Raw genomic sequence first — 9,257 nt, forward strand, 5'->3', positions numbered from 1 at the left:
AAACATGCAGGGGAAAGAGGGAATTGAGACATCACCATTTTGATTAACATCAGGAGAGCAAATGGCAGGCCTAGTACAAAAAATCACATCAAATAGTGAGATGATAGCCATTGCAGTGATTGTAGCATTTCCTGTGATGTCCATACTAAATACATATGCAGGTGCAATCAAGTCATTGTGGTCGCTTTTGTTTGCCTTTTGCAGCTCTAAATATAGCAAGGCAAGAAAACAAGAAGACAAATGCGTGGACACGGTCTGCGTAATTTGTCTTGGCGACGTTTCTTTAGGCGAGCCACGGCGATTTCTTCCTATATGTGGACATGGATTTCATACTAAATGCATTGAGCCTTGGCTAAAGATGAATTCCATTTGCCCTCTTTGCAGAAATCCTGTGCCTACTACCATTTCTGTGTGCTGTACCAGCAATCGCTTTGTTTCGTCTTTGATATCTGCTCTGGATAACATCTGGACTTGGTTTCTAGATCCGCTTAGCTCTGGGGTCATAGCTTCTCTTTCCAATGAGGAATGCGATTTTCTTTGAGACAGAGTTCCCCTGCAGTCCCTTAAAAACGAAAAGAACCAAGAAGAGGATCAACCCAAATTAACAAAATAGAAATAGAACAGGAGATATTAAAGAATTATTTGCTTTAATTCACTGTAGTTTTAAATTTCTTTAGCAGGAAAAGCTGTGTATTTACAATTTTGAGTTCGCCAAAGATAATGTTCAGATTATTGAATTAACCAAAAGACATAGTAGAGTTTAAGTTATATCTAGGCTGAATGCATCTCCACCCCCTTAAACTTGTCCATTTTTTACATTTGAACTAAAAGGCGTCCCTATTGGACACCTCAACTCAAATTATATTGGGCAATTAAACACATATTGCTGATATGGCGTGTAATACACTCTCCTTTCAGAGAGAGAAAAGCCCTAAGCTTTTTTTTAATATATTTTTTTCTTTTGTCTTCTTCAACCTTTATTTGCCACCACCATCTCCAATTCATCCACCACCATCTCCACCACCTCCAAAAAAATTATTTTTTCCTTAAATTGTTTTAGTTTTTTTTTTTTTTTTTTTTGGTTCCACGGTTACTTCTCCTCTTCATCATATAAAATTCGTCTCACTCCCTTTTATCAACATTGCATTAGATAAAGCTAATTAATTTCATACATGAAAACGAAAAAAGCTAGGCACCTGACAAATTGTTCTGTCCTTCTAATTAACTCAAAAACCATCCATTACTTCCCGTACATCTTGTTTTTAAATTTGTGACGCTGCCGTTACGCCCACCGTCATTGTCGACACCATCTCCTCACATCTCCCTAAAAACACCAGCATCTGACTTCTTCTTTCTTCCTCATATATATAAAACCCATTTCTTTCAGATAACCTACTTCTATAGCCATTGACATACCTATTCATGAATCCTTTGAAGCTTTTATTGGGTATGGAATGAGTAAAAGTTGAACAAGTTTGATCCCATGAATCAACAAGATTCATATATCTCATTTTACTGAAATTTTATGGTATAAATTTTTTAGAAATTAAGCTTAAAATAACAATGTAAAATGTATAAAAGAATTTGAAATAGAGTATATTGGAATGATGAAGTTGGACTGCAACGGGGTAGTTGTTTAATCAAAAAATGGAGTGGTTTGTTGCTGGTGGTGTCACTGTGGCACGGTATTTTCAGGTGGCGTTTAATAAAGGAGGCCAAAGGGAAGGTGGAAGAAAAGGGTATCTTTTTTGTTGATTTGTCATTTTCTCATTCGTAACACAGCCATGTCAGCAGCATTTGAACCTCATGCATGAAGTATTTTGGCTTGCTGCAAAAACTGTGTTCAATTGACAATATAATTTGAGTTCAAGTACCCAATAGATACATCTTTTGAAGTGTCTAAATGAAAATAATGAGCAAGTTTAAAGGGCTACATATGTATATTCAGCCTTATATCTACTGTGGTAAACAATTTTTACACTACCAACATGCTAATATCTTAGCTGGACGTATGCTTTTCCCTCGAGCACTGGATTACACAATATCATTCATGTTCATTACTCCCCTTCGGATTGAAAAATGGTGTTGCTCGTCTTTGTATCTAATCACCCCTAGTTAGGATAAGTGTTGGCCCAAGTGAAGTTTGTTTTGAAGATTGTCAAAAAAACTCAGGCATGAATCAGGTCCATCCCATGTGTACACAGACACGGGCAGATTCGAGCATAAGGGATGCACGTGAAAGAGACAAGCTTAACTTGTTATATCTGATATCTCCTGGTCGAAAAGGTTACATAATTGATAAGGAGAAGGACTCCTTACTCAAAGATAACACTATTCAAGATAACGGAGGAGTTAGAAGTTGAGGATAACTAGAACTCTTCCACCAAGGAAGAGTAGCATTAGAATTCTAGTTATTTCTTATTTTACTTTATAAATTGTAGGATGTTCTCATTCTACAGGCACACACAAAAGCTGAAGTTAAATATGAGTTGAGAGCAAAATAGCAAGGCATTTTGCAAACAATTCCTGTGTGATTCAAGTGTGCGAACCTGAAGCTACATGGACTAAATAGAAGAACCAATTCCAAGCGTCTGTCTTTTATTCTAGTTCAATTGTAGTAGGTGTTTTCAAGTTGTACCTTTCAGCTTTTTCTAGAAGCAATTGTATTAGGTACTCTGAGTATTCAAGTTAGATTTAATTTGAAGTTGTCGCAACAGTTAGAGGCTGGTTGGTACAACGGGATTAGAGTTAATCCTTAGGTTTACAAAGAGTTTTGTAAATGCTGGTTTAGCTCATTGATTTAGTGAAGTGTTGGGAAAAATTCTACTGAGTAGTAGGTCGTAATTTTTTCACCTCTTGAGCCAGGTATTTTTCACGTAAAAATACTTATTTTTTTACTTTCCGCATTTACTATTTCCGCAACAGTAGTATGAGGAACACTTAGAAGAACCAGGTCCTTTTATAATCAGTGCACGCGAAAATTGGACACCACATAAATCACCCCCTCTTATATGACATTGAAGTATAAAACATCAATAAGTTATTGATGTTTGGCTATAATTATATATTTTTAGTGCGTTACCTACCTTACATTTTGGTGCTTTAATACTAAAGTGTATTATATTTGTGTTTAATTGAGTTTATTTTATGTGTAGGTATTTTGGGGTAAAAATTGTGAGCAAAGCAAATATTCTGGAAGTATATTATATGTATTTAAATGATTGCATGCAATTGTAGACACAAGAATTAAAGAATGAAGGTTTGGAGATTACCTGGCAGCACTCAAAAGCAACGAGCTTCGAGAGAAAATGTTAGGCAACAACAAATTGGATAAGCATGCGAAGCGAGACTTTCTTATCGCGTTTGAGCTCGCGAGACGCGGTTTGACGTGAGGTGCTTCACGCGTTCCGCGAGGCGACGCGTGGTCCGAATTTCAAGCATATTTTGTCTCTTTTTTAGTTTTGGACTTGGTTATTTCGTCTAGGCATTTTTCCTACACCTATAAATAGTCTTTAAACACTATTTTACGGAATTTATTAGATGAAAGGGAGAGTACGGAGCAGCCGTGGAGGCCGGAATTCATCAGATTCCATCTTTCTTCTATCAAACTTAGAGCCCATTTGGACATAAGAAATTTTTTCCTTTTTTCCAAAAAAAATTTACTTTTTTTCGAAATCTGCGTTTGTTTATAAAATTTTCAATTTTCACTTGAAGATGCATTTTGAAAATTTTCGAAAATTTTAAAAACTCCAAAAGCTGTTTTTCAAAATTTTCACTCAAATCACTTACAAAATTTCAAAAATAACCCAAAATTATATTCATGTCCAAACACAAAATTAAATTTCAAATACCATTTTCACTTAAAAAAATTTTCCCCCCTATTTTGGAATTTTACAATTCTTATGTCCAAACGCTCACTTAGTAATCTTTACGTTTCTTTGGATGAATTATTGTTTTGCTACCATGTCTATGTGGAGCTAAACTTCGCGTTCTAGGATTGTGGTTGTCATGAATATTGAAGTTTATTAATTACATTACCGTTAATTCGAGTTATCGTCTTTGGTTGTTTCTCTAATTATGTGCATAATTGCTTAATTTTTTTGCGAGCAGTTGAGTTCTATTTACTATCTATAGCTATACTTGGGAAAGTTGTATTTAGATTAGACTAGAATTAGAGAGAGCTTGTTTCTGAACCCGTGGCACGGGGAAAGATTTCGCGGTTAGGATAGGAATATACCTAATAGTCTTGCTTAGTTGAATAACATATTATATTCGTTCATGATAGATTCAAGACCATAGGAATATATGGTTTATATATTATGGATAGACAGATAGTATTGTAGTAACATGCTATTTATATAAACGATCCGGTCAACTAGCAATCATAGATAATGTGGATTAACATATGTAATTACGAACCCAATAGGATTGACAAACCAACCACAACCCTGAAATCTATATCTCCCTTGGTCACGTGTTTAAAATTTGCAATAGTAGTTGTAATAGGAAACCAAACTTTTGATTATCTTGGACAATTAATTGATTTTATTTTGCTTAGTTAACGATTAATCTAAGTCTTTGTGGGTTCGACATCTGACTTTCGAGTCACTTTATTACTTGACGGCCACGTATACTTGTGTGTACTTGGGGATCCAACTAGTTTTTTATCTCCCAAGAACACCTGAACAAGGTGTATTGATCCTAGTACTTCAAGGTTCGCCTTATTGTTTTCGTGGGATTTGTATAGGTCGAAATTTGTCTCATTACTTGGGACTAACATCGAGAAAAGAGTCAGCCGAGGTCGACCAGGAGATGGAAAAGCCCGTGGGCGAGAAGCAAAAGATGGTCGATATTGTGCATTACAGAAAGAGATGTAACGACTAGTTTATTAGGGCAGGATATTAATGAGAATATTCCGTTAGATATTCTTGGTACTTGTACTATTAGGGTTTATTGGGGGGTATGTCCCAAATAAATTGGAAAAAAGATAAGGAATTGAGGCAGGCGATATTCACTTGATAAGAACACTTTTCAGAAGAAGATTCTCTCTCTCTCTCTCTCTCTCTCTCTCTCTCTCTCTCTCTCTCTCTCTCTCTCTAACAAAGATACAAATATTACCTTTTTATCAACATTCTTGCTCATATTATTCCATACTTTTCCATGAGATCCGAGAATAGTTCGAACATTCTAGGATTTATCTGTCACGTATCATTGTTAGGAGGAACAATCATCTAACTCATTCATTATTGGGTGAATCATTCCTTTTATTTACATAAATATCATTTATTGTTATTTATTGCTAGTTACTCCTCTATTATTGCTCATACTTTTGGAATATTTAATGCACGATATTATTAATCCCCCACTGGATCAGCCCCATATTATCCGTATTTTGAAGATCCACGTTTATGTAAGGACCCGTAAAATTTTTAACCAAAAACTCGGGGTTTTGGTCTTAGAGGAAAATGTTTCGCAGAAGAAAGCGTTTCTGCGGCCCATTATGCGGCCGCATAATCACTCTGCGGACCGCATAATGGCCACAGAGTGAAGCAGAAAGTTTGGCCAATTTGAGGTCAGTTTTGTGATCGATTATACGACCGCATAATTGATATGCGGATCGCATATCGGTCGCACAATCCCTCTTGGGTTTTTGCGGAGGGAGTTCTGCGGTGCATTATGCTACCGCTGAACAAGTATGCAGACCGCATACTGGTCGCATACTTGGGCCGAAAGTTCAGGCCCCTGAGGGCCATTTCTGCGGTCACTTTGCGGACCGTATAACCATTATGCGGTCGCATATGCGACCGCAGACCTGTGTCGGGGCAGCCATTTTATTAATTTAAAACCCGACCCTCATTCTGTTAAAACACCCATTTAGTCTATTTTGAAGCTCATTTTTGATATTTCTAGAGTGAGAGAGAGAGAGGATTCTAGAGGGAGGGCCTAATTTTTCATCAATTTGATCTTCACCCATCACTCAAAGCCTTAGAAATATTCAAGTAGAGCACCAAAATTCTTCACCCTAAAAGGTAAGGCTTCATCACCCCAGCTCTTAATTTCAAACATAGCTATAATGGGGTACTAGTGTGATACTTCATGGGTATGAGGGTGGTTTATCTTGCATGCATGTGTGATAAAGAGTGTGGGAAAAAAGTGAGTTAGAACCATGAACGTTTTCCTAATTCTGGGTTCAATTTGTATATTGCTAAAATAGATTGAGGTTGCTAAGGGTTCCAGATAATTGTAGAGTCTAAAGAAGCAAAATTGAGGTATGTATGGCTAACTCTCTTCTTCCTAGAATCGAACTCCTGGTATCCGAATAATTGGTATAAGTTGATCATACCAGAATTGTTTGCCTTAGTGTGTTGGGTTGGAAGATTCATGTTCCCTAATTGTTTTAGATGTTTACCATATCATCATGCTACTTGAGAACGTTAGTATGATTTTCCAAGTTCCTTCCCTTATATGTGTAATGCCTTATGTGATGATACTTATCGACATGAATGATGATGTTATTTGAACGGATAAAAAGGGAAAGACTCGAATTGTAAAATGTTCCCAAGTGACAAGAACTACTTAATAAATGAGGCTGTTTGTGCCATGTAACAAAAGATGGGAAAGAAATGTGAATAGAGTGAGCAATTGAAAGAGGTTATGTCTCAAGTGAGATGGCTTAGCCGATCGGACCGAGATCGGATGCCATGTTGTACACATGGTGGCATTTGTGTTGGAATTATTGATTTACATTGTGGATATGGATATGTCTCACTTGGGATGGCTTAGCCGGTCGGGCCGAAACCGGACTCCGTGTAAAAATACGGTGGCATTGTGAGTTGTGGCTTTGGCACTAAAGATTATTAACCTAAAAAGATGGAGAATTGAATTGGAAACTATGTGATCCTTGCTTGGTGTTGTATTTATGTGAAGTACTTATTGATTATTATGACTGCATTCTCTTGGTTTCACTGTTCATTCTACTAAGATTGGTGTTTGCCTTACATACTAGTACTATTTGACAGTACTAACGTCCCTTTTATCGGGGGCGCTACATCTTTGAATGGATGTAGGTGGTTCCATCACAGATAATGCTGCTCGCAGATAGTGGTGCTCACTTTCTCTCCTCACAGCAGTCTTGGTGAGCCCCATTTCTCCCAGGGGTTATGTAGTCCTTCTTTTGTATAAGTTTTAATATTTTGAGGTATAGCCGGTGCCTTGTTACCGGCATCGTCATGTTGCTCTTTTATATCCTTATTGACTCCGTATACGTTTATGTGGGTCGTGTATGGGTATAGGAGTGGTCAATGGACTAAGTTGTATTTTGGAAACTTAACTATGGCATAATGTATATAATGAAAAATGGACTAGCAACGTTTATTTATTTATATAACTGATCTCTCCCCTGTTTAACAAATGGTGATGCGTTCCTTTTTTGGATTATGAATGAGTCGGGTAGGGAAGGTCTAATAGGCTTGAACTCGGTCGAGCGCCGGTCGCGCTCCCCGAGGTTGGGGCGTGACAAACTTGGTATCAGAGCCTAAGATTTTAAAGTGTCCTAGGATGTCTCGGAGCCGTGTCTAGTAGAGCCCTTCTTATCGGTGTGTTGTCGAGCACATCTATAATTAGGGGGATACTTGGACATTTAGGAATAATACCCTTCATTGTTGTTCTATATCGTGCGATAGAGCGGAATGTGAGGTTGTTCTCCTCTAACTCGTGCATTGTTCTAACTTTCAGTAAATGGAAACTAAGAAGAGAGCTAGAATTGGCCAAGAAGCCAATGCCACACCAGGAGTGGCTGTTGATCCCTTACTTGATAATGCGGGTGAGGATAATCCTCCTACTGTCACACTGCCTGATTCGTCTACTCCAGAACAGACTACCCCAGTTCTTACGCCCGCGGAGGGTGCCGCAATCCCTCCCGTCGATATACATGTTCCACTTCCAGCCTCAGCTCCAGGTCCCAGTATTTCTGATGGGGATCTTAGGGGAGCTATTCAGATGCTGACTCAGTTAGTAGCTTCTCAGGCCCATAGGTCAAAAGTTGCACCCACCTCATTTAGCTTGCAAGGGAATTCTTCTGGTTCCAGGGTAAACAAGTTCCTTCAGTTAGACCCTCCAGTGTTCACATGTACTCATCTCGGGGCAGACCCTCAGGATTTCATTGATGAGATGCATAAGACCCTCCGAGTTATGCGTGCTACTGAGACGGAGGGAGTAGAGTTGGCCTCCTATCGTCTAAAAGGGGTGGCATATTCCTGGTTTGAAATGTAAGAGGATTCCCGTGAGGAAGGGAGCCCTCCGGCGAGATGGAGTGAGTTCGTGGATGCCTTCATAGACCATTTCTTGCCTGCTGAGACTAAGGCAACCCGTGCCGTAGAGTTTGAAACACTTAAACAGGGTAGTAAGAATGTGTGGGAGTATCACATGGAGTTCGTGCGCCTGTCAAAGTATGTTGTTCATATGATGCCGACTATGGAGGCTAGGGTGCTTCGATTTGTGCAGGGCCTTAGCCCTTTGGTTATTAATGAGGCTGCCACAACTGCTCTAAATTCTGACATGAACTATGAAAAGATAGTGGCATTTGCCCAAGCTACAGAAGCTCGAAAATTAAAGTTCAGTATGGAACGAGAAGGTAGTAGTAGGGCCCAATCAGCAGGCAACCTTAGGGATTCATTCGAAGGTAGGAGATAAGCTTTTTGGGGAGGATCATCAGGGCCGTCCCAGTCTTATGCTCAGTCTTCAGCTAGTGCCCCACCATCAGGGCACGGTCAGCAGCATGGGAGTCGCTTTAGACCCGGTCAGGGCAGCAGGGGGTCCCACCATCAGGGCCGATCAGGAGGGAGATTACAGCAGCAGCAGAGGGCCCCATGCCCTAAGTGTGGGAGGATACATTCGGGAGTCTGCTACCTGGACATGCCAATATGTTACGGATGCGGAATGAGAGGTCATATTCAGAGGGAGTGTCGTGCATCCCGTCAGGGTGCAGGCAGGGGCACAACTCGGTCATCCAGTCCTACAGCTGTCACATCTTCAGCACACCCTCCAACTCGAGACTCTTCAGCACCCGTAGGGCATGGTACAACTAGGGGTGGTGCACAAAGTTCGGGAGGACCCAACTGATTCTATGCTATGAGTGGTCGACAGAGTGCAGAGGCTTCCCCAGATGTCGTTACAGGTATATTGAATGTTCAATCTCATGATGTGTATGCCCTTATTGATCCTGGATCTTCTTTGTCCTATGTTGCTCCTTATGTTGC

This window comes from Nicotiana tabacum, chromosome 4 (assembly GCF_000715075.1).
Source record: "Nicotiana tabacum cultivar K326 chromosome 4, ASM71507v2, whole genome shotgun sequence".
NCBI classification, from domain to species: Eukaryota; Viridiplantae; Streptophyta; class Magnoliopsida; order Solanales; family Solanaceae; genus Nicotiana; species Nicotiana tabacum.